Raw genomic sequence first — 25,739 nt, forward strand, 5'->3', positions numbered from 1 at the left:
GTGAAGCCCATGAACAGAAACTGGCAAATAAGTTAATTTGGGAGGGAGGATTTACACAAGTAGTACAAGAACCGACTCGTCTCAATAACTTACTAGATGTATTCTTGGTTAAACCATGGGAAATTGTTGATAAAACTGAGGTAATTGAAGGAATAGGAGACCATAAGGCTGTAATAATGGATGTAGGACTCGTACCAAAAAGGCTTAATAAGAGGGTTACACAAGACAAGAAATTGTACAGAAAAACTAAAGTTGATGAATTTGGGACTTACCTTAAATCACAATTCAGTTGTTGGATAAGTGAAGGGAGTAACGTGGATACACTTTGGGCTAAATTTAAAGGAATTATTTGGGAAGGAGAGAAGAGATTTGTACCTGTTAAGAAGGGTAAAATGACCTCAGACCCTGCTTATTATACAAGGGAAATAAGAAAATTAAAAAGAAAATGTAGAATAGTAAACAGGAAAATCAAAGAGGGTAGGGAGAGTAGAGAAACTAGAAAACAGCTAATGAGGGAACTGAATAGAGTGAAAAAGGAAGCAAAAGAGAATTATATGAATGGCATACTTCAAGAGGGTAATGACCACAAAGGGAAATGGAAAAAGCTGTATTCATATATCAGGAATCAAAAAGGAAAAGGAATCCAAATTCCTACAATGGTGGGAGAAGGGGGTGAACACTATTTAACAGATACTGAGAAAGCAAACCTATTTAGTAGGGAATTTAGAGATTCAGTAGATGATTGTCAAGAGTTGGAAACCGAAACAGAAGATAGAGAGGGAGAGAGACAGAGGGAAACAAGAAGCTTCTCATTCACAAACGAAGATATTTTCAGAGAAATCCAACTGCTTCAGCAAGGAAAAGCTGCAGGAAGTGATCAAATTACTGGGGAGGTATTAAAGACAATGGGGTGGTACATAGTGCCTTATTTAAAATTTCTCTTTGACTACGTCATAAATAATAGTGTAATACCAAAGGAATGTATAATAATACCAATTTATAAAGGAAAGGGTGATAAAAGGAAACCAGAGAACTACAGACCAATCAGCCTGACCAGTATAGTTTGTAAAATTCTGGAGAATTTAATATCAAAGTACATCAGAGGGATATGTGATGATAAAAATTGGTTCATGAGGAGCCAGTATGGATTTAGAAAGAAATTTTCTTGTGAGGCACAACTGGTGGGATTTCAGCAGGACATATCAGATCAGTTGGATTCAGGAGGCCAGTTAGATTGCATAGCCATAGATCTTTCCAAAGCCTTTGATAGAGTGGAACATGGAATATTATTAAAGAAATTGGAGGGAATAGGATTGGACATAAGGGTTACACGTTGGATAAAAGCATTTCTAAATTCAAGGGTTCAGAAAGTCAAAGTAGGAAATAATGTATCTCAGGAAGAGAAAGTTTGGAAGGGAATTGCACAGGGTAGTATAATCGGTCCATTACTTTTCATAATATACGCAAATGATTTAGGGAACAATATAACATCAAAAATAAGATTGTATGCAGATGACATAATTGTTTATAGGGAAATAAACAACATTGAGGATTGTTCAGAATTACAAAGGGACCTTGAAAGTATCCAACAATGGGTTGAAGAAAATAATATGAAGGTTAATGGAGGCAAATCAACTGTTACAACTTTTACAAACAGGAGCTTTAAAACTGAATTTGAATATACTTTGGATGAGGTAGTTATCCCAAAAGATGGCAAGTGTAAATACTTAGGTGTGAGATTTGAAAGTAATTTGCACTGGAAGGGTCATATTGATGACATTGTTGGGAAAGCATACAGATCATTACATGTCATAATGAGGCTACTTAAAGGATGCAACAAAGAATTAAAAGAAAAAAGTTACTTGAGTATGGTCCGTCCATTATTGGAATATGCAAACAGTGTTTGGGATCCTCACCAAGAATACCTAATAAAAGAAATAGATAGTGTGCAGAGGAAAGCAGCAAGATTTGTAACAGGAGATTTCAGGAGAAAGAGTAGTGTATCAGAAATGTTAAAGGAACTTGGGTGGGAAACTTTAAGTAAGAGAAGGGAGAAAACGAGACTTATAGGATTATATAGAGCCTATACAGGAGAAGAAGCATGGGAAGATATCCGTGAGAGGCTTCAGTTGGAAAATAATTATATCGGCAGGACTGACCACAAATATAAAATTAGAAGGAATTTTAGCAGAAGCGATTGGGGTAAATTTTCATTCATTGGGAAGGGTGTGAAGGAGTGGAACAGTTTACCATGGGTAGTGTTTGATCCTTTTCCAAAATCTGTACAGATATTCAAGAAGAGAATAAACAGCAACAGAGAAAATAAATGAAGTGTTAGAGGGCATTCGACCAGTGCAGGTTATTGTAAATAAAAAAATGTGTGTGAATAAATTAATTCCATCCCCTGGTCTAAGGAGTTTGGACAGCCAAAGTAGGGGACTGCCTGTAGAGGTGAAGTACAGTGGGGACTTCGAGGGCCCTGGGACCGCTACGGTAGCTGTGAAGGCCCTTCAGGAACTCTGAAAAGTGGTGGCAAAAGGGGCTCTGGTTAAGACGCAGCAGGTCGTTATGCTACTTAGGATCCAGAACGGGTAAAAAACAAAAACAAAAAAAATAGTAAATAAATAAATGCAATGTAAATATTAATGTTATACCAGTTGTATAGTATCATTTGAAGTAATTCCACATACTGTATATTAGTTGACTATATTTGTAAGTAGTACAGGAGATATTATAAGTAGAATTTTGTAAACAATATAAATTTATTAAGGATGAACTGTGTGTTTAATAGAAAACATTGTTATCGTAAATTGTATAATATTGTATTATAGGAAAAATTTTCTTCTCTTGTTATTTTAATATTTAGTGCTTGACAATAATGTATTTTAGTGTACCATTTGCCACCGAGGTAGACACCTCATTTGCAAACAAAGAGATTTTGATTTGATTTGAAATACATACCTTCATCTAATATAATAACATTACAAGCTAAAGAAATATTTAGTTCTGACGTCTTTACTGAGCCCTCACGTAATAATAACTGCACGCTCACCTCGCCAGAATGTGATGCCCTAACGGAGGAGAGCCACTTTGCGCCTTTGGTGAGATTAGACAATCAGACAGCACGACTCTTCAATACTTAATTACTGTACCTAAGAGTCATATAAACATGACTCACAGAAAATGCGTACCAAAGACAAGGGATAAAAATATTATTTTTGGCCGGCTGGATGCTAGAAATTACCCACTGTCCATGCCCTTCCTCAATGAAAATGTAGTATTTTCATATTTTACATTTCTTTTTGATTAACTTCATTCTTAATCCATATTTCTGATCCTTTCAAATTCTTTGCACTATCAGTATACAAAAATGTTTGCATCTTCAAGCTTGACACCATACATATTTTAACTAGTCTTCTGCCCATATGTTTCCCCTATTCTAAAGGGACTATCAATGTCACTCTCATTAGACCTAACTAGCAGTTCCTTCCTGATTAAGGACATTACTTTGTCCAACATGCCATTAGCATTCTCTTTATATGAATCTACCAGTCCATAGAATATTACATTATTCCTCCTATCTTCCTATACTCATGTCCGTTTAGCTCAAGGTTCTTTAGCCTTTCTTTCAAATACAGGACCTTACCCTTCATTTCATCCAACTAAAGCTTATTCTGCAATAGGCTATCCTTGATGTAAATGAGGTCTGTTTTAGGAAGGTTTATAAATGCTTGAAGTCCTTATATTATTCCATTAATATTTCGCTCCTCCCCTGCGAACCATTTGACCTTGCAATGGTGGGGTGGCTTGTGCATCCCAGTGAAACAGAAGGCCGAGCTAAAGGTGCAAACACATCGGAATGGTATCTGTCGAGAGAAAGAAGTAACAAATTTTTCTTCAAAACGGGGGAAATAGACTTTCAGAAGTTGCAATGGTGACAGTCTGGATGACTGACTGATATGGCTTTGTAATAATATTTAACAAGGCTCAGCTATGTTGATACTGCTACATGGCTGAAAGCAACAGGAAATTACAGCTGCAACTAACACCTGAAGGCATGCAGCTCTCTCTGTAGGAATGATGTACTGATGATGGCTTCCTTCCAGGTAAAATATTCAAGAGGCAAAATAGTTCCCCATTCGGATCTCTGGGTGGAGACTACACGAGAGGGAGATCATTAGGAAGATGGATGCTGACATTCTGCGAGTCAGAGCATCGAATGTTAGAAGTTTGTATCACTGTCATAGATTAGAGAACTTGAAAAGGGAAATGGATACATGAAAGTTAGATGTAGTTGGTAAACGTGAAGTATATTGGCAGGAAGAGCAGATTTTTCGGAGAGGTGGCTAGAGAATTATAAACACAAAACCAATGGGGTAAATGCAGGAGATGGTTTAATAAAGAATATGAAAATAGGGCAGCAGGTAAGCTACTACAACCAGCATAGTGAAAAGATTATTGTTGTCAAGATGGTCACCAAGTCAATGCCCACCACAACAGTGCAGGTCTATACAATATTTACTCCCATAATTTTCCCCTGTAACCGTCCAGGCTTCTCCAGCCAGACTAATTTAATATACTATCATTTTACGCGATATCACTCGATATTAATTTTATTCGCCATCGGCAATTATTCGTAATATCATATTTATTCAACGTCAAGCTTTTGTAAATAAGGCTTTTGCAATCATATTATATAATTATAACATCATTTATTATTTAAATTATTATATTAGGTAGGATAGGAATTCATTATGTACTGTAAATATGGTCAATATGTTGAGACATAGTTGTTGTCATTTCATCTCATACTTGTGTATACGGAAAAGGTTATTCTACAGCGGGGGAAAATTACATGATCATTGGGTTAAACTCATGAGCAACGCACTATACAGCGACCTGCGCGCAAGGCTAGGCTTGCAGACTACATCATCGCCACGCCTACTGGACTTGTCAAGAAGAAAGAAGAGAGGGAGATGATAATGCGATCTACGAATCAGATGCTTCGTTATATAGAGAATTGATATTGAGCTATTATCAAGAGTGGGGAGAGCCCGGTGTTATATTATGTAGCGGGGAGCATTCCTCGATTCACGGAATCTCAGATACTCACTCACATCGCTACTTCTGCTGAGAACCTAACTACTATTAGAACTTCTACTGTGTACATCTACTTTGAACGACGTTATTGATTTTGAGACAGTGTGTGGTCTCTCCGAGACATAGTTTTTTTTCTACAGTGTGTTGTCGCTTCGATACAGTACTTAGCTGCGGTTATGTTATCGGATCTGCGTGAGACGAAACAAGCTTACGGCTTGTGTTATATTCAGTAAATCTTCTGGATGAAGAACCATGTTTAGTTCAAGTCCATGGAATTTGGTACAAGTCTGTACCGTATAAATAGTATAACTCAGTTGGATTGAGATATCTACTAACATGGAAAAATTCACATCTCTGAATTTTCTCCTCATACGATCAATGCTGATCAGTTTTTACAAGTATAGGGCCAATGTCTAATTTAAAGACTAGGCAATTAGGGAGTGTTAGTCGAGATAGCCCGTACCACATCAGAGAAGGATGGATGTCCATGGAGCCAATTCTACATCGAGAAGAAGAGAACGAGTAACCACGAAAACCAGATGACTTCAACGGAAACTGCAATAGGTGAGCTTCAATTAGATAAAGCAAGCAATAGCAATTTGAGTAACGTAAATTCTAAATCCCTCCATGCTTTAAGGAACTTTTCCGATTCATCTCATTATTTTTGTATAATAAATTCTTTTGTATTTTATATTGCGTTAATTTTCTTTCTTAAGCGATACTTAATGGTTAATTATTTAAAATCCTACCCCTGTGATTTAAGTATAAGTCTCTATGCTAGTAAATATAAATTTTGGTTTACAGTTTTGTTTAAAACTGTAACCCTGGCGCCCAAACATCACATAGAGAAATGGGAAACCATGGAATGTTAATTGTTTCGATTTGCGTGGCAATTTACAGGCAAACCACATATAGTTTATTCGATATTCATGTGTCCCAAGGTAATAACTTTCGTCTCCTCAAGTGAGAAGCTTAGGGTCGAACAGTTACACTTCCTCTTATAATTTTCTTTCCCTGATTTTTAGAACGGATATTTGGAAAAAAATATAATTGCAAGTTGTCCCCCCTTGTTTTATCTGCAGTTTCCACTAGTTGCGAACCACCGATGTATCTAGTTTTCGTCATTCATGCCGATGTACAGAAATCAATATCTAGTTTGGAAATTCCAGTTCATGTCTCCCATGCTAGGAGAGGAAGAAGTGACTGATTACTAAACCTCGGATTTTTAGGTGGTAATAGGTTAGAATGCAAAGTAATTTGGTTTGTAGGAAGTGTCATGCAACCCGTTGTAGCATAATGTAGGAAGAGTAGCATCAATTCAAGGAGTTCTATAGGCTGTACTCCTAATATCTATGCAAATCTCATAGCGTAACTGTTGTACAGTGTAGGGTATACTTGTTACTGGCTAAAGTATGTTTGCATTCTAACCTATCAGAACCTAATAATCCGGACTCTACTGATTATTCAATATTCCAGTGCCCAAGGCCAGAACGTACCTGTGACTGCTAGCCATAACTCACCCTTGTTATCAGCTGTGACTCGCACGCGTAAAGTAATCGCTTGCAACAGTGTTCTTACATGTGAATTGTTGATATAAATGTTAATTCCCATACGGAACCTGAAATATTTGTCCCGAAAGAGAAAATTTATAATACCAATATAAATGGTCCGTTATTGGACATTATAAATTTTCCAGCTAACTCATTCCTGGTTGCCAGCGTTTTGCCCCCATGTGCTAAGTTGGGCTCATCAGTTAGCTCATCAGTTGGTACTTAGCACACCCACCAAGACGCATGGCTAGTGCATGATGTCGAGGCCACTGCGTAGGCTACCTGAAGCCACCGGCAGTGCCAATGCACTAAGCACTATTGTTCTTTCCAAGGTGAATGTTGTTTGTTTCAATTTTATAAAAGTATCTCTTGAATTAAATTCATTTAGGATCCTAGAAGGAGCAAATACACTGACTGACAGAGCAAATGCAACACCAAGGAGGAGTGGTTCGAAAGGGATGAAAGTTGGGGAAAAAACAGAGTCGGCACGGAAGAATAATTGATGTTTATTTCAAACCGATATGCAGGTTACACAATGCGCACGGCATCGACTCAGTAGGATGTAGGACCACCGCGAGCGGCTATGCACGCAGAAACACGTCGAGGTACAGAGTCAATAAGAGTGCGGATGGTGTCCTGAGGGATGGTTCTCCATTCTCTGTCAACCATTTGCCACAGTTGGTCGTCCGTACGAGGCTGGGGCAGAGTTTGCAAACGGTGTCCAATGAGATCCCACACGTGTTCGATTGGTGAGAGATCCGGAGAGTACGCTGGCCACGGAAGCATCTGTACACCTCGTAGAGCCTGTTGGGAGATGCGAGCAGTATGTGGGCGGGCATTATCCTGCTGAAACAGAGCATTGGGCAGCCCCTGAAGGTGCGGGAGTGCCACCGGCCGCAGCACATGCTGCACGTAGCGGTGGGCATTTAACGTGCCTTGAATACGCACTAGAGGTGACGTGGAATCATACGCAATAGCGCCCCAAACCATGATGCCGCATCGTCTAGCGGTAGGGCGCTCCACAGTTACTGCCGGATTTGACCTTTCTCCACGCCGACGCCACACTCGTCTGCGGTGACTATTACTGACAGAACAGAATCGTGACTCATCGGAGAACACGACGTTCCGCCATTCCCTCATCCAAGTCGCTCTAGCCCGGCACCATGCCAGGCGTGAACGTCTATGCTGTGGAGTCAATGGTAGTCTTCTGAGCGGACGCTGGGAGTGCAGGCCTCCTTCAACCAATCGACGGGAAATTGTTCTGGTCGATATTGGAACAGCCAGGGTGTCTTGCACATGCTGAAGAATGGCGGTTGACGTGGCGTGCGGGGCTGCCACCGCTTGGCGGCGGATGCGCCGACCCTCGCGTGCTGACGTCACTCGGGCTGCGCCCGGACCCCTCACACGTGCCACATGTCCCTGCGCCAACCATTTTCGCCACAGGCGCTGCACCGTGGACACATCCCTATGGGTATCGGCTGCGATTTGACGAAGCGACCAACCTGCCCTTCTCAGCCCGATCACCATACCCCTCGTAAAGTCGTCTGTCTGCTGGAAATGCCTCCGTTGACGGCGGCCTGGCATTCTTAGCTATACACGTGTCCTGTGGCACACGACAACATGTTCTACAATGACTGTCGGCTGAGAAATCACGGTACGAAGTGGGCCATTCGCCAACGCCGTGTCCCATTTATCGTTCGCTACGTGCGCAGCACAGCGGCGCATTTCACATCATGAGCATAACTCAGTGACGTCAGTCTACCCTGCAATTGGCATAACGTTCTGACCACTCCTTCTTGGTGTTGCATTTGCTCTGTCAGTCAGTGTAAAAAGAAAATCCTTGTAAAATATAGAACAGTGACAAAAGAAAAATTAATTTTGAAAAACTTTTTATTAGTAGACAAGTAGAATGTCATACATCATAATGAAAAAAGTTCTGGAAACAAAAACATTTTTTAACATCTGTTCAAATGAATAGATACAGTTTTAAAATAGGCAAAACTATGTAAATCAATTTTCCTTCCCATTTCAAAACCCCATTCAAACATCCACATTGATTTTAATTATTTTAATTTTTTAAGTTCACATAGATTTTAAGTAAAACAAGGTACTCATTAAGAGGTTCTTAAGAAGATAAATACTTTGTAATTTCACCTAAGCGTTGTAAAACATCTGAGGATGTTCCAAATGGAATGAAAAATGTACTGTAAATAATTAATTAATTTGCTTAAAGCACATATAAGTATCAAAAAGATGGAAATTTACTTTTATTGATTCATTGTACAGTACATACCACTTAGTCGAGCAGCTCATCTCCTTTAACCCAAGTCCTCCCAGCCCAAATTTTGCAACATTTTTGTAACGCTATTGTTTTGTTGGAAATCACCCAGAACAAATCGAGCTGCTTTTCTTTGGACTTTTTCTAGTTCTTGAATCAAGTAGTCCTGGTGAGGGTTGCATACACTGGAACCATACTCTAGTTGGGGTCTGTCCAGAGACTTATATGCCCTCTCCTTTACATCCTTACTACAACCCCTAAATACCGTGATAACCATGTGCAGAGATTTGTACCCTTTATTAACAATCATATTTATGTGATCATCCCAATGAAGATCTTTCCCTATATTAACACCTAGGTACTTACAATGAACCCCAAAAGGAACTTTCAACCCATCAGCGCAGTAATTAAAACTGAGAGGACTTTTCCTATTTGTGAAACTCACAACCTGACTTTTAACCCTGCTTATCATCATACCATTGCCTACTGTCCATCTCACAACATTATCGAGGTCATTTTGCAGTTGCTCACAAACTTGTAACTTATTTATTACTCTGTACAGAATAACATAATCTGCAAAAAGCCTTATCTCTGATTCCACCTCTTTACACATATCATTGATATATATAAGAAAACATAAAGGTCAATAATACTGCCTTGAGAAATTCCCTCTTAATTATTACAGGGACAGATAAAGCTTTGCCTACTCTAATTCTTTTGAGTTCTATTTTCTAGAAACATAGCCACCCAATCAGTCACTCTTTTGTCTAGTCCAATTACACTCATTTTTGCCAGTAGTCTCCCATGATCTATCCTATCAAATGCCTTGGATAGGTCAATCGCGATACAGTCCATTTGACCTTCTGAATCCAGGATATCTGCTATATCTTGCTAGAATCCTACAAGTTCAGCTTCAGTGGAATAACCTTTCCTAAACCCAAACTGCCTTCTATCAAACCAGTTAATAATTTTGCAAACACGTCTAATATAATCAGAAAGAATGCTTTCCCAAAGTTTACATGCAATGCACGTCAAACTGACGGGCCTGAATTTTCAGCTTTATGCCTATCACCCTTTCCTTTATACACAGGGGCAACTATAGCAACTCTCCATTCATTTGGTATAGCTCCTTCATGGAAGCAATAATCAGATAAGTACTTCAGATATAGTACTATATCCCAACCCATTGTCTTTAGTATATCCCCCGAAACCTTATAAATTCCAGCTGCTTTTCTAGTTTTCAACTTTTTTTTCTTACTGTGAATGTCATTGTTGTCACAGGTAAATTGTTGAAGTATTAGTCACCTCCTCTCTCTGGACATTATCCTTGTAACCAACAATCTTTACATACTGCTGACTGAATACTTCTGCCTTTTGAAGATACTCGTATACACACTCCCCTTGTTCGTTAGTGATTTCTGGAATGTCCTGCTTGGAACCTGTTTCTGCCTGAAAGTACCTATACTTACGCTTCCATTTTTCACTGAAATTTGTATGACTGCGAATTATTCATATTTATTTTTATTTATATTTATTTTTAACTACCACAAAAACAGCTCCGTGATCACTATTACTTCGGTTTCTCTATAGAGCTCATCTGGTTTTACCAGCACCGTGTCCAGAATATTCTTCCCTCTAGTTGGTTCTAATCAGCTGTCCTTCCCATATTAACGTATTTGCCATTTATTGGTCATGCTTCCTGTCATTCGCATTACCTTCCCAATTGACATTTGGTAAATTGAGGTCACCCGCTACAATCACGTTCCTTTCCTCATCGTTTTCCACATAGCTGATTATCTTATCAAACAATTATGAATCAGCGTCAGGGCTTTCCCGGTCTGTACACTCCAAAGACATCAAGTTGCCTGTTATCTTTACAGTGAGCCTTACACCTAGAATTTCATGTTTGTCATCTTTAACTTTTTCGTAACTTACAAATTATTCTTTCACCAGAATGAATACGCCCCCTGCTAAGATTTCTATCCTATCTCTACAATACACACTCCAGTTCCGTGAGAAAATTCTGCATCCATTATATCATTTCTCAGCCATGATTCAACTCCTATTACATTATCTGGTAAGCATATATCTATTAAATTACTTCATTCTATTCCTTTCTTTACAATACTTCTACAGTTCAGAACTAACAATTTTATGTCATCCCTACTTGACTTCCAGTTCTCTCTTCCCTTATCATCGCTCCCTAGGCCACCCCGTTTCCCTGAATGTACCTCCCTATAACCCTTATAAACAAATTTCCTAACTTACAGGTACCACTGTGGTTTAAGCGAAGGCCATCTGAGTGCAGATCCCTATCTCCTATCCACCCATTAGGATCTAGAAATCTCACTCCCAGTTTGCCACATACCCACTCCATAGCCTCATTAAATCCCCAATCACCTTCAAGTCAGTATCCCTCCTACACAGTATTCCACAGATAACAATCTCCGCTTCCTTAAACTTCACCTGTGCTGCATTTACCACATCACACACATCTCCAACTACGTTGGTGCTTATACCTGCTTGTCTTACGTTGTTAGTACCAACATGAAACACTACCACCTTCTCCTTTCCCTCCTCCTCCTCTTCTACTTTCCTCAACATCTGCCTTAACCTAATTCCTGGATAACACTCTACCCTGTTTCCCTTTCCCTTTCCTCCATACACTTTCCCCACATGTCTAACAATGGAATCCCCCATGACCAGAGCCTCAACCCTACCCACCTCATTTGATCCCCTCCCCTCCTGGTCAGTTCTATCTTTCCTGACAGCTGCAGAAGCTACTTCCTCCTCCCTTTTCTCCATCCCATGACCCTGTTCTACCTGTCTTTCCCTATCCACTACTCCACATTTCCCTTTCCTACCTTTTCCCCACCTCCTACTTCCATACTTCTCAGCAACAGTTCCCTGTTCCTCATCTTCCCTCGGTTGTTCTATCTGCAGTGATTCGTACCGATTTCTCACAGACACCTGTCCTGAATTCTGATCCTCAATGGAGCCCTTAGCCTGCAATCTCCTTCCCCTTAAAACATTAGACCACCTCTCTTGTACAATTCCCCCCTTTATTCCCATCCCTCTTTTACACTTACTGTATCCTGTACATTGTTTGAGGGAGACCTACTTTCCTTCCTGTCCTCTGAGAGAATCCTAATTATCTCCCACAAACTCTCCAACTCGTCCCTCATACTCCTTAATGCCTGGCCACACCCACAGTTCCTACACTTGCACTCCTTAGCCATTCTTTACTGAATAATGAAAAGAAAAGGAAAAATAATATAACTTATTCTGTGCAAAAATAAAAATGAAAGGAAATAAATATTGTCTAGGATAGTTCACAATGATCATACGACAATAAGGTGATTAATATAGGCTACTACTACACAACAATACTACTTAGTTGTACAATTTATTTATTTTTGCTACAATACCCTAACAGGATGAAAATTGCCGTTAATTACTGAAAACAGAAAATAATACACAAGAATTACACAATTCTAAACTGCAGTTAAATCTACCCTAATTAATACAACAGAATTCTAGTAATAGAGTTACTGCAAATACCACAGATACTATACTACACAAATATTTCACAGTAATAGAATAAACACACTAATTTCTAATAGGATACTATAATACACTACAATAATTTTAAACTATGTACAGACTACTTTCAGATACTACAATACACTTCAATAATTTTAAACTACATTCAGACGTATCTTAATTACAACAGATTATTACTAAGCACAAACAGAAATGGAAATAAAGTTTGAAATCTGCAAGACTACTCAAAATAATAGAATAAGCACTCTAATTTCTAATAAATTACTACAATACACTACAATAATTGTTAAACTATGTTCAGACGTATCCTAATTACAATAGGTTATTACTAAGCACAAATAGAAATGAATATTCCAATTAGGCCTAAAGTTAGAAATTCACAAGAACTACTCAAGGATTACCAACAAAGTTAAATGCATAGACAGATTAATATTAGTACTACTGTATCCTACTATGCTGTATTAGAAATGAAACCTGCCATTTGGTTAAATGTAAAGTATCGAAAGGTTTACCGCACACTAAGATACACACGAATATAACAGGCAAGATACTATCTAATATACCGTATCTACACTACAATTCTCAACTGAAATGTGGTTATGTGATTTTTACAGATGGTGGATTACTATTATTTTCCCTACTCCACTGAACGGAGAATAAAAGTGTCCTTAAATGCTGTAAAATATGTGGTTTTTACAATAATTTCTCAAAAATACTTCTCTCAAAACTACGCCAGGGCCTTGAATTGCAATTATTGGGATATAGGGACTTGATTATTATTAGCTAACCGCTCATAAATACTGAAAGATCAAGGGTTGTAAAATATAAATTACGGATACTTTAACTGCCTACTCGGAACTACAAACGATCGGAATAAAAGAATCAGCTGATTTTTATTTATATTTTCTTGATACATTACACCCTTTGTTCACAACTGTAGCCAACAATTCAATATTTGAATACGAAGAGCGACAATAATCAATAACAATACAACGACTGTTAACTATTTTGCCAGTGAAATACTGTATGTGCTATTGAAATCCTTTCCTTAAAAAAAAATTTACAACATTATCGCATTATTTAAAGAAGTTATTACCTTGATGATAGGTGGAACAGTTGAATTCCTATTTGAAATACCCTGTCAACTGCCTGCACTAATATAACCGCTGCCGAAGTTATGACTCTTTTTAATATCGAGTCTTTGTAAGTATTTTTATCAACAACCCTACTGATATTTTAATAATATTAAAAAGAAAGAGATATTTCTTCTTTCACACAGTCCTAAATTACAGCTTGTAATCTAGCGAACGCCTACGGAAGTACTCAGTGTGAAAATTGTAAATAAATACCACTAATCGCAGTTACTACAAACAAACACTAAACAGCAACTAAACACTAAACATCAGCCGTGCAGCCTCTTGACATAAACGTCAACAAGCCAGTCAAAGACAACGTGCAGCAGGTACATTCTTAATGGATAGCGGGAGGTTCTCATACTCTGCCACCTACCGGGAAGATCAAGAGGCCTTCACTAGAATTAATATGTGAGTGGATTGTTCGTGTATGGGGACTGATTTCACAAGACATTATTGTGAAAAGTTTCAAAAAAACTGAAATTTTCAATGAACTAGATGAACTTAGGATAACTGCATCAGTGAGATGGAAGAAAATGGCAGCGATTCATTGCAGAAGACTTCAGAAGAAAGCAACGATGAATAACATGGTAAGTCTATTTCTTTGACGTGAAATACATATGAAATGAAAATCCACAGCCTGTTTCCAGTCGTTCGTCCGGGTCAGAAATGGAATGAATGAAGCCCCATCTAGCGGCGAGGATAGGAATTGTGCCGGCTGCCGAAGCCTGTCGCACGAAGTGAAATACATATTAGCATAGGCAATTTTACAGATTTTACCCTAATACAGTATTCTAATTTATTCCCGGTATCTGGCTCCTATCTTCAGCGAATTCTTGCGCAACATTAAAATACAACGGTTTCCGTATAATTATTGCTAGAAAATGTATTACTGCCTTTGATTTTTTATTTAAATTAATTGTGTTACACATATTTTTGATAATTTTGTACTATTTTATGCCTAAATAAATTTCATAAGAAATGTAATTATGTTCGATTTTTCATTTCCATTTTTAATTTAGATTTGTGTAATTTTCCCTCCACATTTTTGAGGCCAAAAAAATTTTAAAAGGGGGGCCAGGGGAGAATTACATGAGTAAATACGGTATGGCAGATGACGAAAAAATCAAAAGAATATATGAAGAGATAAAATATTTAACTTAAAACAATATGTAAAAAGTGGTGAGAAATGAATTGTGATGGGTGACTGGAATGTAGTGATCAAGAAAGAGAAGGCAATTGCTGTAGGAGAAATCGGACTGGGACAAAGGAATGAAAGAGGAAGTCAGCTGGTTGAATTCTGCACTGATCATAATTTAGTCTTTGCTAATACTTGATTCAAACAGCTTAAACCACAGCTGTATAAGTGACAAAACCTGGAGACATTGGAAGGTATCAAATCAACTTCATTGTGATAAGTAGAGACGAGAATTATAGGCACTAAAAACAGTTAAAATAGGCAGGCATATAGGCTCTTAAATTAGAAAAAATAGGCATTTAAACAGGCACTAACCTGTAAAATAGGCAACAAAATAGGCATGAAAAAATTACTTATAATTTAAAAACACACTCAATTACTATAAAAAGAATTTACAAGCAACGTTTCAATGTTTTCCGGTAACAAACTTGTTCTCCTCTCACGCATAATGTTTTTGTACTGAGAGAAAGATCTCTCAACATCACAGGAAGTGATTGGACAAAACTTCAGTAAAGTAACTTCATCTGGTTTTATTTCGCTGACAGCGGCTGCCTTCCCAGAGGTTCGGACAAAACTTCCCCTGACTTCTTTCACAATCCTAAATGACTCCACCAGGGGCATGCCACTCCTCTCCAACTTGGTGATTGCTCCTGGCAGCTTGTTGAAATTTGCAGGGGCATATTAGCTCCCAACATAGCAGTGCATAGGTCTGAAGAAAATGTTTGTTGGTCGCTGCCCAAAGTGGACTGGTAGAAAGGCTGCATTGATACAGATATATGTATTCGTATCAGATGCATTGCTGTATTTCTAAGTTGATCTATGTGCTATTTTTCTCACATTTGATCTGAAAAATAATAAAATTGATATAAATTACACTGCCCCTATATCTTAAATTTCTACAGTTGGGCTAATTGGCAATAATGCTTAGTATATATCATGCATCTGTTTCATAAAAAAAGACTATTACAGATGATTTTCTAGAAGTACAAAACTTTAAAGCAGGAACAAGGGAATTAGTAATTTACATGGAAATATGTCCTCAAGGATTTTCAGTTATAATTTGGCAGTATCATGTCGAGTTCACCGGGTGAAAAATATAATAAAAAGATGTGAAACGATACCGGAGTAGCGTAGAGGAGAGATCCATCCTTTATGCTTGCCAAGGACCCACCAAGCTGGCCCTAGCAGTATTCTTACTTATATAGAAGAATGAAAGCGAAACTTAGACACTACAGCACACTTCAGAGAGCCTCACAATGTATAAAAAGGGTGAGCTTCAAGATCTCGAGAAAAAAAAAAAAAAAAAAAAAAAAAAAGGAGAGGAGAATCTTAAGGAAAATTTTAGGATCACGGAAAAATGCTGATGGGGAGTGGAGGAATAGAAAAAATGATGATTGATGATCTCTACAAATACATTGAAAAAAATCACTGTCAGCATTCAAAGGTGAAGGCTAAAATTCTATGGGCATCTAGGAAGGATGGATGAGAAACGGCTAACTAAGAAAATATTCAAGTACATCACTGGACTAAAAGCTTCGGCGAAGTGGGTAGAAGAGGTAAAAAAAGATGCAATTGACAGTGGACTTACAAGGGATATGATTCACAACAGAAAAGAATTTAGGAGCCGAGTGTACAGCATCAATACATTCCAGGAGAAACCGCCAAATGTAGATCCAAATTGGTCATATCTGAGAAAGAAAGATTAGAAATGAAAGGATGAAGAGGTTCTGGGAGGAAAAGAAGAAGAGAAAGCCTTAGGTACAGTGCGGTCCATAGGCGGCCAAATTCAGAAACAAGAAGGAGGAGAATGAAAATGGAGGCCCTATAAATCTCAGATATGTGAACATTTTATTTGTTTCTATTCACCAGCTTTGGTCAGCCAGGTCAGCTGTCATGAAGACTATTTTCTGTTGCCTGGAATAGATGCTGCATCATGTGTGTCCACAAGGCCACCACCCTCGTTGAAAATTAAAAACCGCGTAATTTGAAATTGTCATGACATGCGCCCATAACCTTATTTTTATCATAATTTATTAAGACTCTAGATGGGATGCTAGAGACTTCTTAACCTGGGAGCTTACGCCCCTCAGACACTCTATGATTCCCCCCTCTCCCCCCAAGCACAGCGATTACTATCCGGACCTCACCAATCCAGACCAACGCTCTTTTCGCTGGTCTGGTCTTGTAAAGATAGCCTTGGCAAACTTGTAAAACACGCTGTGGCCACAGTCTAATATATTAGACTGTGCTGTGACATTGTCCTAACTGGGCTACACTGGATCTGCAACCTGTGTTTCACGAAGGCTTAGCGGAAGTGTAATAGAATTCACGATTTTTTTTGGAAGTTTCTTTACGTCGCACCGACACACGTAGGTCTTATGGCGACGATGGGACAGGAAAGGGCTAGGAGTGGTTAGGAAGCGGCCGTGGCCTTAAGTAAGGTACAGCCCCAGCATTTGACTGGTGTGAAAATGGGAAACCACGGGAACCATCTTCAAGGCTGCCAACAGGGGGTTCGAACCCACTATCTCCCGGATACTGGAAACTGGCCGCACTTAAGCGACTGCAGCTATCGAGCTCGGTTCACAATTTTTAAAGGGCGTTTTAAAAATTGCCTTTCAGTTGTAAATCTCTACTTTCATAGGAAATGAATCACAGTTCAAAATACCAATTTAATTTTCATCCATTCTCTGACAAGTGACCACCGGCGTTCTAACTCCTCGTTCAGTAGTTTCATGATTATTTACATTTTAGCAATATAAAAGAATAATTATTGAAAGTTCACGACTAATGCAGCATTGCAACAAAACAACTTGCCACAATACATAAATTAATAGGCCTACATATGCTACAATGAAATGCGATCATAGTTCTTAATCACGAAAAAGAGATAAAATGAACAAACGAACTTACCTCCTTACTGCAAGCTTAACAGACTACCCTTCCATCCATAGTGAAATTGGATCCCCTTTGATCCACTGCTTCAGCCAGTAAGGACTTCGACGATTTTTCTTTTGGCATTGCCGCAAACACACTTCTTCATCTTCTTCTACCACACAATAAATCGGAACACGTTCTGAACAAAAAGCGTACACGTACAATAGTTCGCATCGAAAGGGAGATATAGGGCGTATGGGTTGTGCAACATAGTTCGGCATTGACTGGTTCTCACATATGTCTTAGGAGGTTGGAGGGGTTGAAGGCTTCAAGCTCAAATTGTCCCTTGTTTCTCCTGCTGCAAATTTCCCTAGAACTATTTCTGGTGACTTCTGAGAATTCCCATTTTTGTTCGTGGGGTAATCAGATATTGAGAAAAGAGAAGATAATTCTGTCGAGCACATTAGCTACAATATAATGCACTGGAAACAAATCGTCTCTTTAATAATACAGTCAAAAGGCATCAAATAGGCACAAACCCCTGAAATAGGCATTTATAGGCACAATAAAACCAATGAAATATAGCTAATAAGGGCCTAAAACGGATATCTCAAAAGCCTACGTTTCTGAACACAGGAACAAAATAGGCAAATTCCTGTCTCTAGTGACAAGGCACAGATTCAAAAATCAGTTGCTGGAGTACAAGACCTTCCCACAGGAGCAGACATGGACTCTGACCACAATTTGTTGGTCATGAAATGCCATCTGAAGTTGAAGAAATTGAAGAAAGGAAGGAATACAAGGAGATGGGATCTAGACAAGTTAAATACAGTAATACAATTTTGTGATAAAACTTGCATCAATAGGTCTAAAATTTTCTAAAAGTTTGTTTATGAAATATCACTTGTCATGATGTTTTATTGATACACTTTTATGATTTCCATATTAAAGTTGGTACATATTTTATATTTAAAGTGCCAATTTTTGTGGAACGAATAAATTGAGTTGAAATCTCCGTATAGTTTGAGCACTGCTCGAGGTCAGGTTGTCTTAAGTTTTATGCCCCATGTTTTGGATTAATATGATGAGAGTTTTCCTTCCTTTGTAATTTGTGATCTGTTGGAAATATGTGATAGCTGTATCAGAATATCTAAATGGAAGAAAGAAAGAAAGAAAGAAAGAAAGAAAGAAAGAAAGAAAAAGGTTTTCTGTTAGAGAATATCTATGATATGTATTGTGAAATATACAGTAAGTGTATTTTACTTACTTTTGTTGTCTCTAGTTGATCTCTTACGTGTTTGTCAGGAACATTCTGTGTACTGCCCCTTTTACTATGGGGGCTGGATTATGTTCTCTTTGGTATGGAAGAGCTGCCTTAAACTTAGAATAAGTAGTGTCTACCATTTTAATATAGAAATCAAAAGAGTGTGTTAAAGGAACATCAAGACCAGTGACACTTCACAATGAACGTCTTCTTCTTCATCATCATCCATTCCCTTTTCCAGATTCTCTCTGGCTAGGGTAGTGTACCAAAGCCATGATGATAATGAAGAGTAAGGGAGACAATACATTTCCCTGTCTTAAACCTGTCTCAACTCTGAACCATTCAGTTTGACCCACTTTGGTTCTAACACAGCTGTTGCAATTTTGATACAATGCTATTACCATCTGCATTGTTTCATTCCTAATCTGTGCCTCTGTCTATGTGCTCCATACCAAATTCCTTGGGACACTGTCATATGCCTTTTCAATGTCTAGAAACGTTACTACCATGTCCCTTCCATATTCCCAATACCTTTCCATTATTTGACACAATTTTCCCTCTACTCTCTCTCTTATACGCTCATCAAAGATTCTTTGAAAGATCTTAGCTGTATGAGATACCAGTGTCACTCCTCTGTAATTTTCACATTGCTTCCTGTCTCCTTTCTTGAAAATTAGTATAGTGACCCCTTTCGTCCACTCTCTTGGAACTTCACGACAAATTATTAGATAATTTTAGACTAACAGTTCTCATCGACGCATGTTTTATCACAACAATGTATCATTTAAACTAAGAAATAATTCGTCCTAAACTTAGAATAGGCAGTGTTTAACATTGTACAGTATGTTATTTTAACAAAGATAAAGGTTCTTCAGCAGCTGAAGATGGCCTATTATAAAGGCCAAAACTGGTACTGAAAAATGTTTTAAGTACTTCAATAAAAATAAAAGTATTGATTAGGTGGGGAAATCCAGCCTTTTAATTGTGATCATTGTTTTTGTCTAGTTGTACTTTCTCCCAAAACAATAATCACCACCACGGACATAACACTGGAGAGAACAGCGAGTTGTTTTTGTCTAGTTGTACTTCCTCTTAAAACAATAATCAGCACCACTGGCACAGAAATAGAACACTGAATTGTTTTTGTCTAGTTTTATTTCCAATTAAAACCATAATCAGCACCATGACGACAGTATCACTTCAGACACGAAGCAAGTACTGTTTTTTTGTGTTGCACAGACCTATTGCATTTGTAGTCTCCAGCAATCTTGCCATGTTTATTGAACATGTATGTGGCGAGGTAGCCAATGTACAGGCTTTTTCTTCTGTTGTATTCTGGTATGAATGCCTTTACATGTTGCCATCATGTGGACTCTACTGTGTTCATGTGTGCGCCTGTTATTTTGTCAACAAATTCAATGGAATGGTTGACCGTCAAATGGTCGTAGCCATGTTTTTACAGGGTGCCTTAGGATTTCCAGCAGTGGGTTATTATGATGGTGCCGGATTTGATCCACTGCTTTATTGTAGACATCAGGGATTGGGCCATTCTGTCCTCCAAAGTCGTGAAGAATCACTTCTCTGACCCCCTCTCGACTCCACAGAAAACCCACTGACCTTCTACAAAGTGTCCACTGTAATATTTTCTTTGACCAAATTTACTCTTATCTACCTCCACAATATTATTGGGGTTGCCAATGGCTTCTGATATTGTTTTGAAGTAATTTATTAGCACTTCACCATGATTGATGGTGGTTTTGGAGAACACATATTCCCAGATTGTCGGTGGAGTGGGTGTTGTGGGCTATTTCACATGTCAGCTCGAAGATGTATTTTTGTTCCTTTGAGAACCAGGAGTTGTGGTGGATTGTTCTAGAAGATTTGCAACGGGATTGCCTTGGTCCTTCATTACATTCCCATCATACGCCATCGCCAGTTTGTTTTGTGACCTCCAAGGTCATGGTTGACTGACACTCGGGGCACTTCATAGTTTCCTTAAACAATTTTGCATCACGCAAGAATGCCATCAACAAATCTTTGTTAGACACCAGTTGTATAAATCTCCTGTTTCGTATTACCAGTCTGCCCAATACTAGTTCAGAATAAGAGGAATGCAGAATGAAGGTACATTTCCACAGTTCCTCTTCATATTTATTTATGACTACCACAAGTCCGGCCATTATCGTCAAAAATTTAAAAATGTATAGTCTCTACTGCACTCAATGACTGCACGGAAGGTGAACAGATGGTCTCATTTTATAGGAGGAATGTGCTGTGGCGATGACACTCGTGATTTGATGTATTTTTTTTTTCTCTTGGAAGTTAAGTTGGCAATAGCTGAGACACAAACGAGTCATATTTTGGGGTAAATATGAATTATTTTGCAGTGCCATCTGTCTTACTGATAATTAACTAAATATAAGTTTGTTTTTTTTTTTTGCTAGGGGCTTTACGTCGCACCGACACAGATAGGTCTTATGGCGACGATGGGATAGGAAAGGCCTAGGAGTTGGAAGGAAGCGGCCGTGGCCTTAATTAAGGTACAGCCCCAGCATTTGCCTGGTGTGAAAATGGGAAACCACGGAAAACCATCTTCAGGGCTGCCGATAGTGGGATTCGAACCGACTATCTCCCGGATGCAAGCTCGAATATAAGTTTTAAATCACTACCTGTCAAGTAACTTGTTAGCTGAGTGGAGAAGCTAATGGACTGCGGATTTGAAGATTGCTGATTCAAGATGAACTATTGGGAGGAATTTATAACAGGCAAGTTAAATTAGTCTCTTCACTCCCCCCCCCCCCCCCCGCCTTTACTTCACCAATATCCACTTATCCCATCTTATACTTATTTATATCACATACATATTTGCATATTATTGATCAACATTGGGACTCTTATTGGACGCAGTCGTGAACTAACAGCGATGCTGAAAGTATGGAAAGTGGACTTACATGTGTGCAAGAAACACATTGGAAAGGTCAGAAATCTCGTGACATTAGAGATGGCTATAAACTGATCCACCCGGTACATCCAAGAGGAATGGTGATGCCATCATCGTCTGCGAGATAGAGTCGCTGAGGTTCAGCATTATTCAGACCGCCTTATGTCAATTACTATCGACACACTATCTTCTCGACTCTGTCTTCTCTACATATGCGCCACAATCTGACTGTTGTGACCTAGAAAAAACAGTTTTGGCAGGAGCTCCAAGACAGTGTTTCAGCGTGTCCTCAAGATGAGTTTCTACTTCTCTGTAGTGATCTGAATGGGCATATTGGTCACACCAAGGATGGTTATAGCTGCCATGGCGGTAATGGCTACGGTATCCAAAAAGATGATGGTACTCTAATTTTGGATTTTGCCGAGGCAAATGACATGGTTATTGGTAACACATTTTTCAAAAAGCGCATCAACCACCTCAACACCTACACTAGTGGTGATTATAGCAGCCAAATTTAGCCCCTCAACATAAGCTGCTCACGGTAGACTTAAGGATCTGTGAACATTGTAGAAGTGGGGGATAAATGCCCCCAAAAAGATAAGTGGTGGAAGCTGAAAGACCAAAAGGAGACACTAGCAGGCAGTGTTAATTTTCCTCCCATCAACCTGAATGCGACTGACAACATGCAAATCTGTCACTGCAACCGCCACAGCAACCTTGGGTACAACAAAACCTAGTTCCCACTGTATTGACCAAGGTGTACCAGAAATGCTTACCAATTGGAGATCAAGATGCTGTACACAAACACCACAAGTTATGTACGTTCCGCTGTCGGCATCTTGGAATGCTTCCCAGTGAAAGTCGGTGTACACCAAGGCTCCGCATTGTCCCCATTGCTCTTTGTTCTTGTCATGGACACAATAACACGGGACCTGCAGAGGGGTATCCCTTGGACTCTTATACGCAGATGATGTTGCACTTGCTGATACAACCAGAAGTGGATTGCAACATCAAGTTGAAGATTGGAACAGCCGCCTCTCACAGTACGGTCTTAGACTGAACAAAAAGAAGACCGAATACCTGGAAACCATCCCAAGCAACGGCTCAATTCAAGTTGACGGAGAGACCTTAATGAAGACCGTAAGCTTCAGGTATCTAGGATCTTGCCTACAGACTGATGGTGAGATAGGTGATGAAGTATGAAGTAGGATACAGGCAGCATGGTAGTACGTCCTGTTGCTTTATACGGTGTTGAATGTCGACCAGTTGACAAAGCTACAGAGCGCCAATTATACACCATGGAAATGCGCATGCTCTGCTAGTCGATGGGCATTACACACCTGCATCATGTCAAAAGCAACACCGTCTGCCAAAAAATGGACACTGCACACATCACTGAGAAGGCACAGGAAAAATGTATCCAAAGGTATGGTCACATCCTGCATGCTGCACCTGGAACAATAGCCAATTTCACCCACACCTTTGAAATTAATGGGCAATGACCACGCAGACGTCCAAAGCAGTGCTGGCATGACACAGTTTGAGTGGCGTCTTTAAAAGTAGGAAAGATCACACTATGAAGATAAAGTTGGAATTCAAGAGGATAAACTGGGGCAAATATTCATTTATAGGAAGAGGAGTTAGGGATTGGAATAACTTACCAAGGGAGATGTTCAATAAATTTCCAATTTCTTTGAAATCATTTAAGTAAAGGCTAGGAAAACAACAGATATGGAATCTGCCACCTGGGCGACTGCCCTAAATGCAGATCAGTACTGATTGATTGAATGCAGATATGAAGACTCTGGACTTAAGACCACACGAAATGGTGAGCCAAGATTAGAACAGCGGACCCTGCACCAGAGGGGAAACGCTAGGAAGAAGAAGATACCTGTAAAAAAATATTAAACAAAGAATAAAAATACACACTATTAAACAAAGAATGACATGTTTCATTCTTAAAAGAACTTCATCATCCAGCATACACTACATACACCCCAATCACAGTTCTTATGGATCAGAACCAAAATTAAATTCACATACATAAAGAAACAGGAAATCAACAAACAAATTCTACACATCCATTTAAAAACTGGAGTTTAAACAATGCAGGACTTCATTAAGATAATTTCCAAATTTCAAATTCATAGGTGTTTGGACAGAAATAAACATAAATAAAGTATTTTCAAACACTGAATGTGATTTGGCAGTACATGATGATGATTTTTTAAGAACGAAAGTTGTCATTCCTTGCTTAATAGTGTGTATTTTTTTTCCTTGTTTAATAATGTGGGTTTTTCTTTACAGGTATGTTATATTGTAATATTTATACTTGTGTGTTTGCAGACTGAAAAGCTTTTAAGTTACATTTAACTGAGTCGACAATGGAAAGTATGGCTTCCCTCTTAACAATGGAATTTACTCACTTCGGACATTGATATATAAATTAGACAGACGTTTTTGAAGACTTTCATCTGGAGCATGTCATTGTATGGTCTAAATGAAACATACATGATAACTAGAGCTCAAAAAGAAAAAGAATAAATGCTTTTGAAATGTGGTGTTACAGAAGAATGCAGAAGATGAGATGGGTAGATTGAATCACAAATGAAGAGATACTGAATTGAATTGGTGAGGGGAGATCAGTTCGGCTAAGTTTGACCAAAAGAAGGGATAGAATAGTAGGACACATCCTTACACACTGTAACGGACTAGTCACATCACCGGCATTTATTTCAATAAAATTTGCCATGCATATAACCCTTATCTTTCTATAACAGAGTCGTATTTCTCTCTGTAACTGGGCCTCATACCTCATCGCAAATATTTATTGAAAATCGCACACTTTCTACGGACTTCAGCTCTATTCAACTTCACCATTTGCTGTCAACTGACCACCTTCTTGCCGGCTTGCACTCATGATGACGTCACACGATACTGTTTTGTTTGCTGCGCACACTCCCGTAACATCTGGAATATTCCCAATGTGTTTCTCCTCAATTGTTTCCCCTCTACTCAATCATATATAAACTAAGCTTTTCTCCATGTTAATTGAGATGGACCTTAGCCTGTGTGGAGAGTGGAACGCCAAACATCGTCTCCGTCATTATGGAGCTGTGCACATGAGTGCCTTTCCTGTGCTAGTACTACCAACATTGAGATGAAGTATGACAAACATTTCAATTCTTTCCTTTAAATTTGGAACTACTGAAGGAACAACTTTTCCTTTCAAAATTTAATTTGGGAGCATGGCATTTCCTAATCAAGTCTTTACCTTCTTTTTATCTACGAATTATACCAAGTTATGAACTCAGGTGCAACTCCCTCTCGAGCTATGCGTGTTCTACATCTAGTGCTTCGTGAGTCCTATGCATGCCTAAGCGTGAACTGTGCTTCGGATTCATGTTTATAATTGTGCAAGTTTGAATGAGACTGTTGTGGAACAGCTTCCTTGCATATTCATGATTTCGCCCTGGTCGATGTGGTGATTGACTGATAAATGATGCAGTTCCTATCTATGTATGGACTTCACTTCGGAGGACATTTGTATTGTATCCCGTGCTTGTGATTATGTAACTTTTTTTGTATTTCTTGCTGCTCTTATTAACTTCTCGTTAGGTAGGGATATTTTCCTTTTTCCTGCCTCCTTCTTTCCTTTCCTGCTTCTTTCTCTCTTACTTTCTCTCCTGTAGGCTTTATTTTGAAACATGTTGCAAATTTTAAGGTTAATGTTTATGTATAGTTTTCTGGTCCTCTTTGAGAAAATTTGTAAAGAGTTTGATTTGTTTCAATACATTTGTCTTCAAAATTTATTATGCTTTTCTCTTGTTTCCT

At 38.7% G+C, this 25,739-nt stretch overlaps 1 protein-coding gene across 3 annotated transcripts in view; it reads right to left on the minus strand.

The window, feature by feature from the left end:
* LOC136862909 (tetratricopeptide repeat protein 39B) overlaps positions 1 to 25,739 on the minus strand; it is a 545,055-nt gene that overhangs the window by 503,109 nt on the left and 16,207 nt on the right. Inside the window, exon 1 of one of the 3 annotated variants that reach the window (XM_068226206.1) lies at positions 22,682 to 22,774. The exons of the other annotated variants lie outside the window; for them this stretch is intronic. The gene's annotated coding sequence lies outside the window, so the exon portion shown is untranslated. Of the gene's footprint in view, positions 1 to 22,681; positions 22,775 to 25,739 lie in introns of those variants that run through there. 3 annotated transcript variants of the gene reach the window in all.

This window comes from Anabrus simplex, chromosome 2 (assembly GCF_040414725.1).
Source record: "Anabrus simplex isolate iqAnaSimp1 chromosome 2, ASM4041472v1, whole genome shotgun sequence".
NCBI lineage: Eukaryota > Metazoa > Arthropoda > Insecta > Orthoptera > Tettigoniidae > Anabrus > Anabrus simplex.